General features: G+C 35.3%; 1 long non-coding RNA gene across 1 annotated transcript; it reads left to right on the forward strand.

The window, feature by feature from the left end:
* Positions 1 to 4802: 4802 nt before the first annotated feature.
* On the forward strand, positions 4803 to 7193 carry LOC113961196. The gene is made up of 3 exons (XR_003532242.1): positions 4803 to 5660; positions 6515 to 6667; positions 6744 to 7193. It is a non-coding gene; the product is annotated as an uncharacterized LOC113961196 (long non-coding RNA).
* Positions 7194 to 8305: the final 1112 nt, after the last annotated feature.

The raw sequence follows: 8305 nt of genomic DNA on the forward strand, positions 1-8305 counted from the left end.
CGGAAGGGGGGGAGGGAGAGGCAAGGTCAAGGTAATCCTCAGTATAAGTACAGACTGGGAGTTGAATAGGTTGAGAGCAGTCCTGCAGATACTTGGGATACTGGGAGTTGAAAAACTGGTAAGATATGCTCTTGCAACTCAGAAAGAAACATAGCCAGCAGGTCGAGGAAGATGATTCTTCCCCTCTACTTTGCCCTCATGAAATCCACTCAGAGTACTGTGTTTAGCTCTGGGGTCCCCAATACAAGAAGAGTGAGTCCAGAGGAAGGCCATTAAAGTGACCAGAGAGTTGGAACCCTTCCCTTATGAAGACAGGCTGAAGGAGTTGGGGTTGTTCTGCCTGCAGCAGAGAAGGTTGTCGGAAGACTTTACAGCAGCATTCTAGTATAAAATGGGGCTTGTAAGAAAGGCAGAGACTTTTTGTCATGGTCTGTAGTAACAACACAAGGAGGGATGGTTTTAAACTAATAGAGTTTTTACGATGAGGGTGGTGAGACACTGGAATACGTTGTGCAGAGAAGCTGTGGATGCAGTGTCCAAAGTAAAGTCAGAAGGGGCCTTGAGCAATTTGTTCTAGTGAGAGATGTAGATGCATGGATTATGTGATCTTTAAAGGTCCTTTAAAATCAAAATAAATTTTTGATTCTGTGATTTAAAAAAAAATTATTAGACAGAAAGGAAAAATGAGCTTTTATTTTAAAACTGAAAACATGACATTTCTAATGTCTTTGATAGGTGAGTTCCATGGTTTTGACAATCTTTGTTGGTTTGTTAGTGTGCTGGTTTTTGTACTTTCTTTTTCTCCCCTCCCACTATTTCTGTATTTTCATTGGCAATATGTGAAAGAGAATGTGAAAGAAACCTATACACCTTACCTAATCTGTTAGTCACTGTACAAAAAAGAAACAAATAGAAAAGTTTTTATAGATGTGTTTGATAAAACACTAAAGAATGTGAAAGCAGAACATTGCCTCTGTACTACTGATTAAGCTCTTTCTTGACATGTTAGTGAGTTGGAGCAGTGTTTTTCATAAGAGCTGGAGGATATTCCCCTTTTAAGATCTTCTGACATAGTCAGGAGAAGACATCAGGTCATAGCTTGGAGCCTTATCATCCTAGAGAAGTTCCTGGCAGAATTGTGTGGATGTCCACAGAGAAGTAGCTTGACTCAGATTAGACAATTAATAACTTAAGCTAGCTTCTTTTTAACTTATGTATTCTTACGCTACAGTGTGGTCACAGACTCGTGGGCAAAGAGAAGCTAAAGCTCCTCAAAAGCTAAATGAAGAAAAACTTGTAAGTGGGAGATTGTGGAATTGTGTAAATATGATAGGATGTTTGAAAACAAAATGACTCTGAGTCTTAGTCTATGATTACATGTGAAACTTGGCATACTTTCTATTCTGAACATTTTATGAACATCTTAATTTTAAGCTTCCTTTCTCTTCTCCACTCAGGTACTGCCAGAACTTTTTATGGTCACTCCAACCTTTGTTTGTTCTTTTGTTCATTGTGATATGCTAGTCTGTCTAGATCAGTGTGATTGTCATCTTGATAGATGCTTTAAAGAGGTATTTACTGAAACCCATACATTGCTTTGTTTTCTGCCTTTATCACGCAGTCTTTGATTTAGATTAGATGGACTCAGTAGATTAGAAGCATTGAATGTGTCCATATGTTTGTTCTTCAAAGAAGCTGTGTGTTTGTTCATAATGCATTTTTAGATTAACAGTATTAAAGATAGTTAAAAAAACCCTACTGCTTTAAAATATGTTACTACCATCTGTCATGAATGAGTGTTTAGATCACTTAAAATATCACCATCAAAAGTATTAGCAAAAGCAGGTTTAATATAAATTTGCAAAACACAGCTTAACAGAACTGGATGGCAAGGTTCACTCTATTACTTGGATGAAACATACAGAGGAAAATCTGTATTACAGAGTTAGAATCACCGAAAGAAGCACTGCCCAATATAGCCCCAAAAGGTGGTCTTAATATGATGGTGTAAAAGTATTAGTTCAATACAGGTAGAATTTTTACACAGACTCTGATCTGGCAGCAGAATTTTATTCATAGCTTTAAGGGGGATAAGTTTTAAGGTGAGTCACTTAATCATTGACTAATTTAACATTTACAAAGTCAATAGGATTTACTACAATCACTACAGTAACTGAATTATAGATCCAAGATGGCAACATTCGTACTATTCATACTATACTTGCTACAAGATCTGACTCAATTGAAATACACACCCCACACAGACACAAAGTTATATATTATATATGTAAATGTACAAAGGTCTATGTGTTAAAAATTCCACTCCAGTTCGGTGAAATACATCAAATGTCTTGGCATTTCTCAGTCGGTGAGAGCTGAGCCTCAAATAGTGGGTGGTGCTAGTCCAGGATTTGTCATCAGCTTTCAGTGATGATGCTCCAAACTTCTCATATTTGAGAGATCATTGGCTCTGAGAGGGGGTGAACTCAGAGGGAGATGTTGGTGCAGCCTTTTGTGGTCCAGGAGAGCTCAAAGTGCCTTACTTAGGACTGCTGTTTATAGGGTTGAAAGGTAATTGGATTTAGTTATCAGCAAATTTTGATCCTGGAATTCTCAAAATTCTATTACACTCAAGCTGCAAGTGTTCCAAGGCTGTCAGGCAACGATGGATTATTCCCTCTCTTGTTCCCCACCTTGGCCAGGCAATAGGAGTTCCTGGTATGTCCAGTGCTACTCTCACTTTGGCCATGCAAGAGTTCCTGATACTGCCAAGGGACACATCACTGACCAAGTCATTAATAAAGTCCAAGGACTAATGGGAATTCTTGAGATCATAGGTGAGGGGGGAAGAATGCAAATAATGCACCATCACACACAACTCTTTGTGGTTTGTTGGGAGGTTTTTTTATATTTTTTTGTTGATTTTTTTTAATATTGCTATTGCTAATCTTAGTTAGAATAAAATGGAAATTGGATACAAGGCAATTTTAAAAAAAATATATCCCTGTAGGCTAGCTGACATTGGCTTTTATTCTTCTGAAAAACCACACAAAACTTTCTGAGGCTGAATTTAGAGATGGAACCATCCAAATATGCTTTAAATTTTGTTGAACTCAAACCCCCTTCATTAATCTTTGCACCTTTATTTCCCCGAGAAGAACTACAAATCATTGTATTGTATTGCTGCTATTCATGAAATATTATTTACTTTAAGGTATGTAATTCATCATAGAATGGTTGTTCATGCATAACTATCTCTACTGAACTGAAATAATTCAATACTGTAAACAAAGAGAGAAAATCAAGTAAAAAAAACAATACTGGATTAATTACAAAAATTTTAAAGGACTATCATATGCTACCTTTGATTCAAATTAGGGAAATGTTATTTAACACAGTCATTCCTTCTTATCACAGGAAACCATTCTGTATTCTATTTTGGCAAATAAATTCGTTGATCATCATCTTTACTGCTCGAAGTTTAAAAAGTACCCAAAATGCAGCAGTAGACCTAGGCTACTCTCTGATCCAAAAAATATAACATCAACTGGAAATGTTTTTATTTTCCTTTTCAAAAATCTTTCTCTTGAAGTTGCTAGGAAAAAATCCCCTGACTTGCATTATAGACAAGCTACATGTGACTTGAGAAGGATTTATTCACTTCAGGAGCATTTTTAAATATCTTTCCTTGGTCAAAGTTCTACATGCATGCAAAATCTGTGTGGTACATGGATTCTGTGAAGGATACCTTAAGGAAGGCCTGCTGTGACTAATGGCAATAGGAAGATTGTGGAAGCTCTTTTTTCTCTCTGTGGTTAGTGATGTGTGATTCAACTCCATCAAAAAAGAAGCAGCAAATATCATTACAAATACCAGTTTATTAACAATGTGCTTCCTGGTAAGTATTTCTCAGTCACTTAAACATAAGTAATGCCTGGACAAGATATGATCAAAGATTTTAGATGTGGTTATTCAAGTATCATAAATCACAGACTTACTGTGCGTCTTAGAATATAGCTAGAAGAGATTGTCTATTTTAATCCTTTCTTTTTCATAAAAATATGCCCTTGGAGTTTCTGCTACTGATTCAATGATGTTAATTGACAATTTAAGATTTGCACATGCCATGCCTCTTAACTAATCCCCAAGCCATGTTTATGTCTCCTGTAAGTCATAAGTTGTCTTGCAGTTTCAACAGCTGTCTTACAGCTTCATACAGGGAGTATTTTGATATACAACAGTCTCTTAACAATACAACTTGCTCAAAAATTTCATTCTCAATGACACCACAAGATGTCTTTGTCTTCTAGTAGACTAAACAATGCTCTCCCATTTGTGGAAGAAAAATGACGCTTTCTAAATCAGTCAAATGTGTTCAGAGCAAGAATTCATGCTCGCTGGCACTGTAGTATTGAAGCATGTGTGATGATTTCAGACTTTTGTAGTGATTTCACATGCTTTTGTTACACCAAAAAATAGAGACTGCAAAGGAGCATTTGAAAGCATTTTGAAAACTATAATCTTCTGTTATTTTTCATATTAAAAAAATAACTACAAATAAGAGTGGCTTGATTTTTGGTACATCAGTGTCTAATTGAAAATTCTCCACACAGTTATACTATTTTTGTAACGATAATTCCTAAGATTCATCGTGAATTGATAGAGAGTCTAGATCTTTTGCTCAAACAAGCAGAAGGATAAGTGGTTTTTTATTGCTGACTTTATTCAGACACTCAGTTTTGAGATGGATATTAGGCCACATAAATGTCACCCTCTGTTTTCTGGATCTGATGTGTCACAAAACCTTGCTGTGTGAAGTGTCCCCAAGACAATGTTCTTTTACACTGTTATGGTTTTGCTTGTTCTTCATTTATGCTACATGCTTTTTTACTGCAGCTGAAAACTCAGTCATACAAATTGTCCTAAATTCTTGAAAGGTGAATAATATTTTATTGAATCAAGAACTAATGATTCTACAGAAAATGCTATTTACCATCCACTTTCTATTGTCCACATAACAAATATAGTCATGACTTTGGAGTGTGTGAGGAATGCGTATTTGAATCAGTGCACTGCTATTTAGTATGCAAATCCTGTTAATTCCAATACACGTCATGCTGCTAAATGTCCACATACATTTTGGGAAAACTACAGTTGATTATCTAATGCTCTCTCATGTAGGCTGAAGACCTTTGGTGCTGAGAACATCACTCAAATAATGCAGGGATCTGTACATCATTAAGTACCTGGATCACATCTGCCACAAGCTGGTTCTATAAGCAAAGAGGTAACAGGTATTATGAGAGCAAGAAACAGAGGCATGTTTTTTCTTTGCTTTTAAAGAACAAGACAAGTCAACCACATTTTGGTTCTTTTACCATGTCTTTATGCATTTAATACAAACTTTATAGAAATGTCGTCTGAAAATGGTACTTAGCACACCTGAGGATGGATAAGGACTATTACTACAGCTCTCCAGAGAGAGAGAAAGAAAGTCAGAAAAGTAAAATGACTTGCTAAGAGCCTCCTAGCAAATCTTTGACAGAGAAAGGATCAGTAAACAGTACCTTCCAGCAGTCACTTTCTGTTTATTTCTTTATTGGCTGTTCCTTATTTATAATTTTAAAAACAATATGGTCCAGCCCTATGGAGACTTACTGGTGAGAATGATTTTTTTGTTTAGATGCTTCAGTTTTCTCTCTCTATGCATGAAACCTTTAATCTGGGACTATTCCTCTGGAAATGAAACACTAAAGAATAACAGGTATTAAAAGGTATTGACTGTTTCTAAGACAAACCACAAGATGTGGTGACCCAAGTGATAGTTACTGACAGAAGTATTCATTTTATTAGTCTTTTAGAGCAAAAGAAAAAAATTAGTTTTTAATCATAGTCTTCAGAAAACCAAAAAAAAAAAAAAAGGAAGAAAAAAAAGAAGCCTACATGATATATACCTTACATGCAAACATGCATGTAGCATTTATCTCTTACAGTTTCTGTTAAAACTAGTTACTATTTTTTCTGCTTACCCTGCAGTTGACCTTGGAATTCTGTTTTGGAAAATAAATGTCCGTCATGATATTTCTAATATGGTTACAAGTTCAGGTGGACCTTACAGGTCCCTTCCCTTCATCCTCTGTGCCATTTTAGAAGGGTAAATTATCAATGCTGTGCTTAAGCTATGATATAATTAAAGAGTGTAAATTACAAAACCTGGAAAAAGAAACGAAAATTAAATTTCATTATAATTGATTCTATAAAAATACTGCACCACAGCAATTGTTTTGAAAATGAAAACATCTTTTAACATCTTTATTTATGCTACTGTAGATAATTTCAGAAATTAGGGGACATATGTGTAATACATTTATATGTAAGTATTTCTGTGTATATACTTGTATATTCATATGAGTAGATAAATTAATAGTTAAGCTTGATATTTGTTGCTGGTAAGTGTCATCATGCATAGAATATTAATGTATGATACTGTGTGTTTTCTTTGAATTTCCCCCAGCTGCTTACTTATCCATGGTTATTTTGAGTCATGACAGAACCTGTTTCCTAATAATGGCAGTCTCACTGGATAGCTAATAAAGACACAGGAACATGTGGTGTTAAAGGTCTTGGTGGAATCAAAAACCAGAGGAGAGAATGATGTAAAATAATGGTAAGTATGGTTTATTCACCTAGGAATTAAAAAAAAAAACCCTTCTTCCAATCTTACGTGTTTTTTATGTAAACAGAATGGGAAGATATAAGGAAAATATTGAATGGTTTATGGACCCAGAGGAAAACCAAGACTTTCTGTTGACAACTTTATATGGATTTTCTCATTACATTTAGAGATGGTGAAAAGTTTCAAGAAAGCATTTCTACAAACAATCTGGGAAACTCCAGCCTTTGGGAGAAGTTGGAGATCCAAATCTACAGTTGGATCTTAGGGTCACTCAGATGATATCAGAGGATGTAAAAAGACTCAGAAGTACTGCCTGGGTGGATGATATTTTTATTCCCTCCAGACATTTAGAATACAGCTATTTACATCAGAAATAACTTTACAAATTAATTTTATCCTAAGTGAAGGAGGCTATTTTACTATCAGGTATTTGGATACTGGCAAAAATATTTTCATATTTGAATACAGATCAAGTAAGTAATATTCTTAAAGTTTGGTATAAAAACTGGAAGTAAGACCTCCCTTCCTTCTCATTCCCTCTCAGCTGAAACGTAGTATCAGGACTAAAACCCACTTGCAAGGTTTAAATATTTATTCCAAGTAGAAATGTTGATTAAATAATTTCACACTGACTTCAAAAATCCAAAGTGAGAACAGTGTAAGTTGTGTCAGTGGCAGTAGCATTACCACTGTGCATGAGTCAGCCAGTGTGACTCTTGTGTTTTACTGGGTCACTCAACAACATAATTGCCACTATTGTCCTGAGCATCTTCAGCCATGGTGACTTTTCTGATTACCTCCCTTGGTAGGCAGTTTTATTCTCCAATTAAGCTCACTTTTTCTGATTAATTTGGGATAGAACAGCATGAGTTTTCATTTCCAGTGACTTGTTTCCAGTGGTGAATAGTCATGTGGTGACAACGAACAGACAAAAAATAATCCTACCAATGCACTGCCATTTATTCTGACATTATCATTCCAGAAGAAACAGTGTTTTATTTAATTTTTTTCACACTGATAAACCACAAAAATATTTTAGTTAATGCTCAAAATATACTATCAGAAACTAGTAGAATTAAGATCAGGTGCAGTATAAATACAAGGTTTCCCTGACTGCTTGAGAGCATCTTATACCAGCATCACTTTAATTTCTGTTGTAATTTTATTATGGTACAGTATGATATCATGATCAAGATCCACAATCTTAGTTGCTATGCAATTGTCTGTGATACATGATGCACAGAGTGTATGTTAACAGTTACATAACCTAATGGTGATATTCTTTTCAGACACACCAAACAGTAATTCTCTCTTCTCACGCCAAAACCGGATATCTTCCTCTGTTTTGAGGGGACTAAATTTTTTGGGGGGGAGTAAATTCTTAATTTACTGTTACAGTCACTAAACGTTCTCTACTGGGACTGAAATTTAGATAAGTGAGGTCAAGTCCAATGATGCCCAAGTATTCATCAAAACTCTGTTCAAATGTCATCTTTTGTGACATGTAGAATCACATTTTAGTTTTTAGAATACTATTTATTTCAGTGATTCATTCAAAATAGAATGTATATCAGTTCCTGGACAGACTGTCAGAATATTTCTAGGGACTTCTATAAGGTCTCTGACTCC

Source organism: Neopelma chrysocephalum, unplaced genomic scaffold, assembly GCF_003984885.1.
Source record: "Neopelma chrysocephalum unplaced genomic scaffold, ASM398488v2 Primary Assembly neopelma1_97065, whole genome shotgun sequence".
In the NCBI taxonomy this organism is placed as follows: Eukaryota; Metazoa; Chordata; class Aves; order Passeriformes; family Pipridae; genus Neopelma; species Neopelma chrysocephalum.